Source organism: Aptenodytes patagonicus, chromosome 6, assembly GCF_965638725.1.
Source record: "Aptenodytes patagonicus chromosome 6, bAptPat1.pri.cur, whole genome shotgun sequence".
NCBI lineage: Eukaryota > Metazoa > Chordata > Aves > Sphenisciformes > Spheniscidae > Aptenodytes > Aptenodytes patagonicus.
The window spans coordinates 47,194,688-47,209,161 of NC_134954.1; positions in this window are offsets into that span (position 1 = coordinate 47,194,688).

Sequence of the window (14,474 nt, forward strand, 5' to 3'; positions counted from 1 at the left end):
AAAATAAAAAAATCACTTTCTCTCCAGAGATCCAAAAAGCTGAATATATTTTCCTAGCTGATTGATGCTTTTCCATTTATTTTTAAATGTAATTTTCCCCGGGTAAGGAATTGTTCTCTTGAATGTCAAGAAGGAAATATTTCCCAAATCATAGGCTTGGATTGGCTGGCTCAAGCCTAATGAGATAGCTCTGTTGAGACGGGGTAGGCTGGAGAAGCAGAGAACGGAGTGATTTGTCACGCTGGTTTTCCAGCCATTGCTAAAGAGCTGCTTTGTAATGCCAGCCTGCCAAATCTCCTGGCCACAATCAAATTACTCCCTCTGCATGCACGCACATCCACACCCTCGCCCTTTAGATCTATCACTGACAGAATAGTTATTAAACAAAAACTCAGCCTGGGGAATTATTAATCGCCAGGCTTCATTTCTTTATCAAATGTTGTGGCCTGGAGGGAGAGCTCTTTAAGCTTTCAGAAAGACCGTAGCACATTAATCACTGGAGGGAAGCGGGGTGTGGGCTTGGCATTTGTAATACTTGTCAGATCAGAAATAGGAAATACAGAGATCAAAAGAGATGTTTATGACTTGGAGGCAAAAGGGTTTCACTTTTCTTGCTCTTCTTTGTGTCCTCCTTTTTTTACTGTTTGCTTTGGGATTTTGGTTTTGGTTTTGCTCTGTTGGTCTTGTCCCAGAACTTATACTAACTCTGTCACTATACCTCTGGCCCACACACTGTCTAGGAAGAGAAAAGGCCATGAGTTATGGATGCAGCTTTCTGTGTACCCAGTAGCAAAACAGTGGTCACTGCTTTTGAGTGCCAGCCTGTTGTAGTGCTGCACTTGTCCAGGCACTGAGCAGGCCCCAAACTGCAGTCAAAGTTGGGAAGCTGGGGGTACTTAGGTGCTTGTCTGTATAAACTAATTAAATGGAGGTACCCAGCACTGAAGATCGGTCCTGAAAAACATGCCTGACTTCTTGAAAGTTTAATACTGGGTTCACTATTACATGCAATAAATATATATACACACACACTTTTAAAAAATTACTACAATTACAGCAGCTCCAGACCATATATATAGCAGATTAAGCCAATATTGTAGGCTGCCTGTGGCTGGAAGCACTTACCCTGTGATTAGTTAAAGCATTAATTAACATTGACCTTGTTCACTCTAATCCTGAGACCTTTAGCCCCTGTAGTATGTGGGGAGGTTGTTACTCCTGGCAGGGTACCTTGTGAGGAATGTAATGTAAGCTGCTGTTCAGTTGACATGTTCTTCCTCAAAAAAGGATGGTGTATCAATTGAAGCAAGTAGCTTTTATTGTAATGCTTCAGCAATGCTGCACTTTGCATTCCTGATTCTTGCTCTATCACCTGAAGAGATTCTTCAAACTACTGATGTTGAGAGGTGGGTTTGCTAGTACAAGTCATCCCCACTTGTATACGTAATCTTTTCTGCAGCAGAAAACTTCCTGATTTCTTACTAATACCTTAAATTGAAACATGTAATAATTTTAGCATATATTGTAAACATATGTCTACTTCCAATATGACCTGGAGCTAATTATCAAACCAGCCTGCTGCTTCAAAGTAATACATATCTATATAAAATATGTATTTAGGGAAAGAGAAAGAGTATGAGTGTATGAAATATGTGAGAGTATGAGTGAGTAAAATCAACTTAGATATTTTGTAAATAAATACCAGCTTCCCCTCTCATAAGATCGCACTTTGAGTTTTGTTGCACTAATTTCGTATCAGAACTATCCAGGGTTTTGGCTGCAGTGAGAGAGCTGCAGGTATCTAGAACCTCCCTGTCTCACAGGAGCACTTGAGGGGAAAAAAAATCTTTAATTCTGTGGTATACACAAGAGGTTGCAGTGAGGATCCCAAGCTCATTGGCGAACAGGCTGTGTGTTAACATGCATTTATACCGTGGCTGGCACGCAGCCTGGTTTTGTGCAGCCCTGCTGTTAGCTGGAGCCTCTAGGCACTACTATAATATAAATATTCTGGAAGAATAATAGGGCTATTTGTGGCTCTTGAGGGCAGCTAATGTGGCTGGTATGCAGCATGTTTTTCAAGCCTTCATCTCTTATTTTTCCAAGCATCCAGCAAGAGAGAAGAAACAAACCACATTTTCTGTGCACAGACAGAAGGAATGAGAGGAGGGATGGATCACATCAAATGGATTTTGAGAGAGCCACAAAACACTTGTTGCGTGTTGTCCCGACACTGCAATATGATATTTGCATTGTGATGTTGTATCAATATGTGAGACGATCTGTCTTCTTGGGAGTCTCATGTCTGGCAAGGCAGTTCCCAACTCAGAGGCTCACTTCTTTTAAAGGGATTTTGCCTGTACATGTGTAAACAGTAGCCAATTCTTTGGGATCTCCAGAGCAATCTGTGTAGATTTAAGCACTGAAAAACTTGAATGACCTACAATCAGTCCACAGGCAAACAATTCAAATGATTAGTTGTACTCCCAAGTATATCATCATATACCAAAAAGCGTATCAGCACACCACTGTGAATAACTATCAGGCAGTCTTCCTAACGAACAGCATGGCAAAAGAGAGTGTATGGGCTAAGAACAATACTCAGTGAGTCTGGTCTGTCTGTCAAGAAAACCCTGAAACATCCATACCTTTGGATAGATTTTGCACAGCAGGGACCGTCTCTTTGTGTTTATTGTTAATTGAAGCCAGCACTGAAGGAATTGCTTCTATGTCATTAAATGGGTTATCCCCCATGTGATACCTTTTTTTTTGGATGTTTTTTAGAAGTGGTGGAGGAGGCAGTAAATCAAGTGTGTTGTGTTACCATTTTTATTCTCAGTGATATTGTGAAAAAGACCATGCAGATGTCATAATCCCCTAACTCCTGAAATACACTCCTATGAACTGGTTTTGCTGTGCTTATCAGGGAATGTTGCAGCTAGTACTCAGACAATCTCAGAATTAGTGGGATTTGAGTTAGGATTCTGCAGTAAAACAGGAATTATTAGAAGAGAAACTCTGTGTAGTAAGTAGCACATTCTCTTTTGTTCCATCAAAACTGTTTTCCCACCTTTCTGTGAGGAGCTGTAGGTGAATTTCTTCATGAGGGACTGTAGTCAGGGTTTACATGCCTCTAACAGCTCAGAAAACTAATAGATCCCAGGAAGCTTTGGAGCTCCAACATGTATTTGGTCATGAATGTTTTTAATTAACAATGTTTTTGCTTCCTTTAGCTCTGTCTTAGTTTGCTCTGTATCTGCAGAACCTACAAATGGGTTCCTTGGGTTCAGTGCTTTCCTTGCATCAGATTACCTCAGGTCAGCTGCTCCACCATGACTGTTCTTAGGCTATGTCTTGTTCCCCTATGGTTGAGCGGAGGTGATTTACTCTTCTTTCAGAGTGGAGTATGTGACCTCAAATGGCACTACAATTATGGAATGATAAGATCTTGCACACAGGCTGTTACTCCTGAATAGCTGATACATGGTAGCACACATATAGGGCACTCGGACAGGCTCAGCAGTTCCCACAACAGCAGTGGGATCTGCACTTTCCAGGTGAGGATGTGGCATGGGCCTGTGAGGTGGAGACAGTGGGTAGGTGGCTGAGGATAAGGAATTAGAGAAGCCTTGGGGCTGGGCAACAGACAATTTGCTTCTAAAGCATTTTTTAGGTTTAATTCATGAGCACTGAAACAAGGTTTTATCACATCCTGCACTGCATGTTTAATGGTAGTGGCTGATATGTCTCAATACAGGCTTAGCTGAAGACTTGGAAGAGCTTTCCTAGTGTCTACAGAAAACTATCTGCCTTATATTAATCAGTTCCTGGTAGAACCAGCCTTGAATTATGGTTAAAAGCAGGGTTATGTCCAGATTTCTCTGCTTCCAGGGCTTTGGTTTCAGTGTAGGTCTCTGGCATCCAAGCCTAAATCATTAATCCTAATGACAGCCATCACCAGTCACTTCACTGAGTTTATTTTTCCTCTCAGAAGACCTATAGTTTATATTAATATATGAGAATATATTTTTATACGTATTTATTTATATATTTAATATATATTGTATATATATGTATAAATTGATTCTAAAGCACGAGACACTTCACAGTGGAGAAGATACTTAAAGATACTACTATACTTAAAGATGCTACTGTGATGCAGAGGTAACATTCTGCTGTTCCTTTTGACAGAAATATGCAGCCAGGAATAATTCTCAATGTTAATACCGTCTATTCCTGCCTGTTAATTGTGTTATGGTAACACTTAGCAGACTGACTTGAGATAGAATCCTTGTTATAGTTAGTGCTGCAGAGACATCTAGCAAGACAGTCCTCACCCTGCAATGCAAACAGGGGTTAGCAGAGGACAGAGGAAGGAGGAGATCTGTCAGTGTCACCAAGCAGGTGAACAAGAGTCAGAAACAACCCTCCCTGGGACAATGTATGCTCTACTGGAGCCACAGACTACCACTGCCACTGTGATACACAGCTCTTCTTCTACTCATTTGGTGGGACACCCAGGAGCCACATCAGGATTTTTTTCATTTGTACCATTATCACTTCTGTGTTGCCACTGATTTATCTTCAGCAACTGTAAGACCCTGTGTAAAGGCTGGGCACTACATTACATCAGCTGTGAACAAGGTGAAATGCTGCTGAGCACATGCCAACGAGCTGTCTGCACAGAATCACAGAAAACAGGGTGGGGAAGAGTTCTTGAGTAGTCATAACCAGAAAGGGGTCTGCTCCACCTAACTTACCCTGCCTGCCTTGCCTGTTATTGAAGAATGGTAGAGACTCCCAGACCTCTGCATTCAATCCATCCCACTGCTCCCCCATTTTGAATATTAGAAAATTATATTCCTTTGTTTAACTTCCCCTTGCTTCAAGTTGAGCCATTACTGCTTGTCACACCTACCTACTCTTTTTGTTTTGCCTTTATAACTATTGTCCTGGTTTCAGCAGGGATAGAGTTAATTTCCTTTCTAGTAGCTGGTACAGTGTTTTGGATTTAGGATGAGAACAAAGTTGATAACACACCAATGTTTTAGTTGTTGCTAGGTAGTGCTTACACTAGCCAAGGACTTTTTAGTTTTCCATGCTCTACCGACTGAGAAGGCTGGAGGTGCACAAGAAGCTGGGAGGGGGCACAGCCAGGACAGCTGACCCAAACTGGCCAAAGGGATATTCCATACCATGTGACGTCATGCTCAGTACATAAACTGGGGAAAGCTGGCCGGGGGGGCCACTGCTTGGGGCCTGGCTGGGCATCAGTCAGCGGGTGGTGAGCAATTGTACTGTGCATCACTTGCTTTGTGTATTATTATTATTATTATTATTATTATTATTATTATTATTATTATTATTATTATATTTCAATTATTAAACTGTTTTTATCTCAACCCACGAGTTTTTCTCACTTGTGCTCTTCCAATTCTCTCCCCCATCCCACCGGGGGACGGGGGGAGTGAGCAAGCGGCTGCGTGGTGCTCAGTTGCCGACTGAGGTTAAACCACGACACTATTTTATCTGTTATCTTGACTGCCTTCAGTTTATTTTTCTGTTTACCTAACAGCTGCAATTCCTTTGCTTTTCCCTTATGCCCATGTATTTTAGCTCTCTGATTATCCTCACCACCCTGCTCTGGAACAGTTCCAATTGGGCCACATTTTTCTTGCCCTCTTGCTAATAATGCCTGGCTGGGAGCTGGGACTGAGGGAGGGAGTGGGAATCCTATGCTAGAGAAATCACCGATACCAAGTTTTGCTAAAGGTCGGTGGGGGGGAGAAGGGAAGGAAAGCAGAAGTGGGAGAAAGTGACCAGAGACCTCCTGCAAGTCCCAAGTTTCAGGTTAATTTGCTGATATGAGGTCAGAGGATTTAGCACTGAGAAGTGCAAAACAATGCACTTTGGAAAGAACTACTTAAACTACACACAAGTATGTATGTACATATGTGCAGGGACTATGTTTTACTTGGCTGCAACCTCTCTGGGGAAAAAAAATGATGTCAATGAAGACATCATCTCTATGGGCAGAGCTGGTAAAAAAAACAACAGTAAAAACATCAGATTGTATGAAAGAGGGAAGAAGAATAATGTAGAACATATTAAAGTAGGATTACATCGATTGATATTATAGCTTCAGCTAAACTACTGCATTCAGTTCTGGTTGCTTCATTTCTAAATGGCCATTGCAGAGACCAAGCCAGACAAGAGCCCAACAAAATTATTAAAGACACAGCATGGAAGAATGGGAGAGTCTATGCCAGATTAATTTAAAAAAAGACTAGGATGACTTAATTTGAAAAGTGCAAAGTAATAGAGAAGATAAGAGACAAGAGATAATGAATTCCATTCTGTCCCATGGCCTAAATGCAAGACAGCTCTTGATGAAATAAAAAGGCACAAATTTAATATGGATCAAAGGAAATTTCGTTCTCAGTGCAGCATAATGGCCAGATATCTTGGCCTGACTTTTGTGTGCTTGGCACAATTCAATGCAAGACAGAAGTACAGCAGTATTTTTAAGCTATTTCTGCTCCTTTCTGATAAGATGACTGTTGCTCTGTGTCCTGGGCCAGGTCTGCTGCTGCAGGACAGCAGGGTGCAAACTAAAAGGGTCATTTGGGTGGCCAGTGTGCCCATACCACTCAGGACTGAGCCCTGGCTGACCACTCCAGTACTGGTGCTACAGAAATGCATCGTTTTTCATTAACTCCTGCTGCAGATAATCCTGCTTTGCAGTGTCACTCCTTGTTAGATTCGCAGTGCACTTCCCTAGCTGTAGGTTTCTAGCACTGTCAAATGTGTCTGAGCTAGTAGTTGCCAACCTCAGTTGAGTAAACAAATCTTTCAAGGGAAGTGCTTTTTCATGTTGTGTTTTATGTAGAGGGAGAAACAGCATTTTTCACCTTTTGTTATTGTCTGAACAACGTAAGCACAAATATTGCTGAGGATCACAATGCCTGATGTATCTTGGGAATACATTATCCATCAAGAGTACAACAGAGGTAGAAGGGAGGAAAAATTCTTATTAGATGCATCTCTTACTTATTTCATGACTTAGCAAAACTGCCTCCTCATGAGGTAGTCTGTGTAGCTCTGTGTGGCCATTGTCTCCAGTTACTTATCTTGATTCAGTTAATATGGCTAGTATCCAGAAAATGCCAACTGGTGTGAGAAAAGCTGAGGCCAGGGAAATAAAACTTGAGATTATACAAGTTCAAAGGAGAGGAGAATTAAAATCAAGAGGAATTTGGTGGACTTCCTTGAAGTGTCTCCATTTGCATTTACACTACTGTAATAATTTTGTGGTTGTCTGAATCTCCTTTTCCATCAAAAAAATCTTCCTGTCATCTTGGGAGCATTTCTCTAAAGTTACCTGAGTGGGCTTTGGCTCTTACTTAGAAAGGATTCTCTTACTTAGGGCTCCTGATTGAAGGAGATCTAGGAGCATTCCATGATTGTTGAAAGAGAGGAGGATTAGGAAGGAATTAACTCCCTAAGTTCTGTTTTTCTGGCCATCTATGGTACCCTGCCAGAATTCAGTGCTAATTGCTTCATGAACAGAAGGGATAATGCCGCACTGTCTGGCAGTGGAAGCAGGCACTGGTCCTTCCTTGTACATCCTGGAGATCCCTTTGGAGAGCCTTTATTATCATAGTGTGGCTGTTTCTATCACCATGATCTTGTCTGTACATAGAAGTTATTGGGCAGTGACCAAGAGCGTGAATTTGAACTGCATTAGCAAAGCTGCACCAGTGCATGCAATCAGAGGGCTGCTACTTCACACAAAAGCATATACTGTACCTCAAGCACCAGGAGAAGAATTACTGCAAAGTAGGTTGTAAGCACTAAATTTACAGTCATGTATGTAATATCCCTATATGGAGCTCTGTCTCTGTTGACAGGTAGGAAAGGGCAAGTGGGGGAACGTCTGTGGGGGAGGTCATATGCCAGTTGTGAGAGTGGCCTGGCTAAGAGGAGGCTGGACAACTTTGTAGATGTGGCAGGGCACCCTACGAATGTGTAAAGGAATGAAGAAGGAAGACGCTTTAGTTAAGTCTAAGCTTTCTGCTCCACATGTAAGACTACTTTTATGTGGTTCAAGGAAACCAAGTGTGATGCAAAACCAGGAATAGTGGGTTTCTTTACCAAGAAAGGTGCAGGCTGTTGAAAAATATGAAGACTTTGGTGGCACAGGGAAAAGAGAGATTTAGGTAGTGAAAATACCAGGTATTTGAGGAACTCTCTACATTCAGATGCTCACGTCTGCTAAGAAATCAGTAACCTGAAAGAGCCTTATTTAATTGCTTGTAGAGAGAGGAAAAAGGTTGAATTCTGTATTGTCAAAAACACAGACTAAGGCCTTGAAGCTGTACTTCATAGAGGTAATAGTGTTTGTGAGAAAAGAGTAATTTGAAATGGTCATCCTCCAGGAACTTAGACTGTTCAGCTAGAGGAAAGCATTTGAAGGAAAAACAGTCAAAGTGCAAAACCAGAGAATGAATGGAGTTCTGCGTTTAATAGACAGTGGGATTTTTCAAGTAAATGTGATATAGAATAAGGTTATAAAGGGGACATGGCAATAATAATAACTGAGGTTAAACAATAAAACAATGCCAGCACCAAAATTAGATTTTACATCTGCACATGGCAGGTACAAAAGCAGTATGTGTCTGGTTGCTCATGAAAACGTATTTATATATTGGTAAAGTACTTTTCATAATGGTATGACACACTTAAAACTCAAAAGTTTAGGGTAGGGATTGGACTTTGAAATCACCTTAATTGAAGTTATTAAGCTTTCAAAAGTACACAGTATCAGGCAGACACTGTTTTTTAATGTGGTTCAACAAGACCAGGTTCAAAAATCTCCATGCACTTTGTAACACAGCCCCCATAACTATTTACGACTGAGTGAGGTGATTTCCTCTGGCTCACAAATCAAATTGCAGTGGCAGAACTGGGATCAGGGCAGAAGAATTAAAACTCTCAGCACTCCTTATTCTTGCCACTAGATCAAACTCCTGCTTCCACACTTCAGCACAGTACAGCCTTCATTAGGAAAAACCACTTTAAACAAACAGATGAAGTGCACATAATATTTTTACTCTTCAAAATCTGGAATACTATATGCCATTAACACTGAGTCATTGAAATTGGTCCAGAATGAAATATTATAGTGTGTTGTGCCAATGCCTTGAAAGTCTTTGTGTTAAGGTTTCAACAAGAGAAACTGAACCAAAATCCAAACCTGAAATTTCCAGTCTAGGCATCACATTTCAGTCCTAATGCACGGGAAATATCAAAGTATTATGAGCCATCACGTCCACACAGAGAGGCAGATAAAAGTCTAAAGTCGTCAAAGATGAGACTGCAAATAGGATACACATTTAACTGAAGATAATTAACCAGTGGAACAGATGGCAAAGGGATGTGGTAAATTAATCGCCTAGAGTCTTTAAATCAAGATTGGATGTCCTTCCTTCTAAAAGAGATGGCATGGTTCAGCTATAAATTATTGGGCTTGATGGTGGTATCGCTGGGTGAAATGCTCTGGACTGTGTCATATGCAGGAGGTCAGAGTTGATGAGCGTAATGATCCATCCCTCCAGACCTTGTTATCCATGAATCCATTATGTTAGCTTGAAAAGTTTTGTATTTTAACAAAGCAGTTACAGACTGTTAGGTTCACAGTGTGCAGCTTTAGAAGTTTCTAAATACTCTTTCATTCTGTGTTGTAAAGGGTCTGAATTAATCTTGTTGGTATTGTTTAAAAGCATGCAAGTGTAAAATATGAACATGCTTTGTTTTTAACACATTGATTCCCATATCTCACTAAACCAAAAAGTGGTCTTCAGGCAAACATTGATCGTGTATTCCCCCACATGTTCATTGCCCCAGCTCTTGAGTGGGTAGGTGGTAGAAAATTTTCTTCTCCATCTCTTTCTTTCCCTCTCTTGAGCAATGTGAAGGAAGTGGTAAGTCCTAGGGTAAACAGGGGCTCATCATACTGGGATGTCTCCACTTTTGATTGCTTGAAGGGTTCTGTGACAGAGGACTACTCCATCGCTCATGGCTGTGGCAAAACTGTGGTCTACTGCTGCCTAGTCTGCTCCTTTTTGTCAGAGTACCAGCCTACCACATGATAGTTCTTATTTGTCTCTTCACAGTGTTAGGTCAATGAATATGCTTTTAGTATCTTTTAGGCGAGACGTGGGCTGGAATTCAGGTGCCTGAACACAGGCATCTAGTAGTATCTCAGATGCTCTTGAACATCCTGCCTGGACTTCAGCTGCTACTGTGAAGGGTGTGGGTCTCTAGCCCCGTAGTCTTCTGAAGCAGTAGCTGGAAACTAGATAGAATGACCAAGGCCATGTGGACTGGCACTAGATGCCTGTATTAATGCACTGAATCACTCCTGAAATGTTTTTGGTCATTAAAAATCCCAGTGAGCTCCTGGTGAGTCCTAAGAAACTGATCTAATCACGCTGCAATTTGGAATATTACTTTCTGCCACCCGAACTTCATCCCCACAGTTTTACTTGCTTACAATAGCCTTTACTTCCTGTTCTGAACTACTGTGTTGTGGTGCTGAACACCTCTATGCAGTTGCTGAATTTCAGAATGCACTCATCTGTGGTGATGCTTCTTGACAGATACATTGTTTTGTAAAATGTTTTGGGATCATTCCTTAATATATCTTCAACATTTAAGATCCTAAAGCACTCTGTGAGAGTTATATATAGAAAATGCTGGGTTCTCCTCTCTTGTTACAGGACAAGGTTATCAAGACATGATTAATGATGCTGGGGGTCTCTGGTTTCTAACATTCAACTTTTCACCAAAGAGGCATTTGAAGAGTCACAAAGAGAGACTGCTGAGCCCTTTGTGAGTCCTAAGCTGAACACCGCACGGTAGAAACACCCCAAAATTATCATTTGCTTCTTAGAAGTCTTGGTCCTAGTGAATTTTCATTGTCATTCCATGCACATGTTAACTTCTTTTGTGATTATGAGAAACAGCCTTGCATGTCTACAAGGCAGTTTTTAGTCAAGCACCAGGGAAATAACATTTTGAATATCTAGCCCCCTAATGCTGCTTAAATTAAATCAGTTTCTCTCCTCTCCTTTCTCTTTTCTTAATTCTGATTGACCCTCCATACTCATTTGAATTACATTATTTTTCTGTCTTCATCTATTCTCAAAGTTTATAGTCCCTTGGTTAGATAACCATAAACATTCAGCTCCTCTCGTATATAACCAAGATTAAAGCTGTGTATATAAATCTGGCAGCAAAGTGGTATTTTTGCCCACTCTTGAATTGTAGATATATTTCTTCAGTAATGACTGAACAAAAATTCATCATTTTCACTTTTTCAATCCCCACATAAATATGTAAACCAAAACTGCAATAAATATTTTTGCTGGCAGCTGACTATTGCACTGAAACACCTAAGAAACCCAGGTCATATCTGTGAACAAATGTAGCTGCTGATTCCTTTCATGTTATTATAAGTAATTCTGTTTCACTTGCATCGCAATTAGAAGTTGTACAATAGAGGCACTCAGAAAGAAAGGCCATTGAGTCAACTTCCGTCCACAGGATACTGTATAGTATCTGCAATCTCTTGCTTAGGTATATAATAATCTAACCTGCCCTGTACTACTTCAGGCTCATTTATTTTCTGAATCCCACACATACTCCTACACATGCAGCTGTGTTCAGCTTTGTGGTGGATCCCACAGGTCTGCCCAGGCATATATGTGGGTATGTGGATTTACTTATTGCAGGTGATGCATGGATATGCTGTAAAGGATGCTGTGTTCACACTCCCTGCTCACCACTTGAAAGCACAGCATTGCTAACTAAGGATAAACTTATCTCATCTGCCCACATGTTTTCATGGCCATTGCTGGCTGTAGCACTCATTGCTACTTCAGGTCCTGTGGGAAGCGGTGAAAGCAAAGCTACAGACCCTTGCACAAGGTTTGCTGTGGGCTCCATTTTGTTGATGACAACAAACAGGGTTACAGCATGACTCCTTGTGGCAGCCCTGGAAGAGAGGCACTGGGTCTAACACTCTGTAGGGCTTCAGGAGTGAAGCTCTCCCATCTTTGCTTGTAATTGTTTAAGCACTGCACCAGTACAGGTTGTGGGTTATAAGTAAACAAGTCTGTGGCACCCATCCAGGCTTCACATACATGTATAATTGATGGCCTCATTTCTAGACAGCCCTCTTTTGAGAGTCTGCATCAGCAGCTCTCTGCATGGCAGTCTGTTTTCTCTGACTTCAGTTTCCTAGGGCTGCTTTTTGCTCACTCTCCCCTAGTTCTCTCCTTCCACACTGCACTTTCCCTCGCAAAAATTCCTCAGTAAGCTCTATTCTCTAACCCACTTCAGACCCTAACAAGATGTTTTTCACCTATAAAAACAAGACACTTTTTGTCACTTGTCCCACTTTAAAGTGCTTTATGTAGCACTCTTGTTCCATACTGCACATTAACTGCCTTTTACATTCGCTGCTGCACCTGCGTCTCTCTCTCTGCCCCCAGTGCCCAACCAGATGGGAAGCTGTATCCATCTCTCTCTCACACACACAGGAACCTGCATGCACAGAGTCTGGTCTTGCTGTCAGATAGTTCCACCACAAAGCTCTTCACTTTAAGTTAGATTAGATGTCCAAGGGGTTTGGCAGATCCATGCTCCCTGTTTTCACCCACTCAGTCCCCTTTTTAAAATTCAGTACCCCAAACAAAAATAAAGACTGATCGAAGCTAATCTCTGTTTCATCTAATTTTGGGGTACAGACTCTTAGTCTGCTGAATAAGCTTGGATGGCCTATCTCCTAGAGAGAGTGCTTTCAGAACCTGAGCTTTCCTACAAATAAAAATAAATTATAGCTCCCTAGTTGCTAAAAAAAGGAAAAGAAATTTTATGAATATACTGTGTTTTCAAGCCCGGATCTATAGGGAGAGGTATTATTTTGTACTGAGTCACATAATGTAGCAAGGAAAAAAATAGGCAAGGTTTTGGACACAAAAGCTTTTTCTGAATGTGCAGGCAGCCTGACCTGCATTTGAGCTGAAATTCCATCTGCATTGAGTATGTTAGGGCATTAATTCTCCAGCTTTACAATGCTGTATTAGCCTCAGCAGGAACTGGTTAATTTTAGTGGCTGGAAGTTGTTGTAAAGAGAGAAAAATGCAGATCAGAGGGAAAAGCCCTCTTAAAGGGAACAAAAAAAAAAAAGAAATAGAAAATAGAGGATGGAGTAGTAATTGGGCCCAACTACAGCAGTCCGGCAAAGGGAAGCTGTTTTCCTTCTGAATCAAGTCAATAGTTAGGTAACCAACTAATAAAAAATAGAATTGCTACAAAAAGGCCAGCTTTTCATCTTGTTGCAAACCTCCTGTCAATATGAGAGAAGGTCTGTAGGAAGTAGAGAGCCCTTGATTTATTCATGCAGGGACCATGATTAAATTCACTTCAAAGAATTTGTCTTGTTTCCTCCTTCATCAATGAACAACTTCTCAGAATCATCTCCTGTCTACTCTTCCCCTGGTTTGCAGTACCTGGATGTTTCTCAGATGACAGCTAAAACTGGCAAGCAGCATGTTCTCTCTAGGAAAGTAATTCAGGTTGGTCCCTCAGGCAGTGCTTCAGGCTCCAGATCCGTATATAACTCAATGTTCAGTGTGTGCAGTTTGGTTCAGATGGAGGAACTGGCTTTTGTGTGTTAAAGGATGGTGCCAGACAATGGGAGGCCGCTTCTTGAAACCTACCTTCAGGCACCACCAAGGAAGACTAGATCTCATGCTCTACTCAAGAAGCAAGAGGTGGATGAACTGGAGGCCAAACAACCACCTGATTCCTTTAATCTTAAAACTGTCTTGGCACTTGGGTAGTGCCTAATGCAGGTTCAAGACCTGAAGGCTACTTTGTTTTATGCTTTGGCTAAAAGAAAATAAAGGATGAGTTCCCAAGGATGCTAAGGCCCATGTGTAACTCTCGCTCATGCTCTTTGAAGGCCAAAGGTCCTCCAGGTCAAGATTTAAAGAATGTGGTTTTTAGGGAGATACTGTCTAGTATTATAAAAAATGTACTTGCCTAAATTAAAAAAATGCATCCGTTCTCTTACAATTTTGTCCTGGATGCATGGAAGAATCTTTTAAAGTTTGGAATGAGAAAACCAGTCCTCTCCTTCACCACAGTTAGTAACTGCCAGATCTGAATTACAACAGTGTGGTCCAGTGAGTACTAGGCTTTGCTGTCAATCAAATTTTATTCCTAGCTTTGCCACGAATCATTGCTATGAGATAATCACAGTTCATTTTCATGTTTCTGTTTTTCTTCCTACTCTAGAACTCAGGAGCTGGGAATATCTCTTATTAGATGCCTGGACCAAACTTAGAAAAGGAGGTGGGAAGCTTTGTTGAAGATCTCTACTTGCTATCGTCATCTGAGCAAAT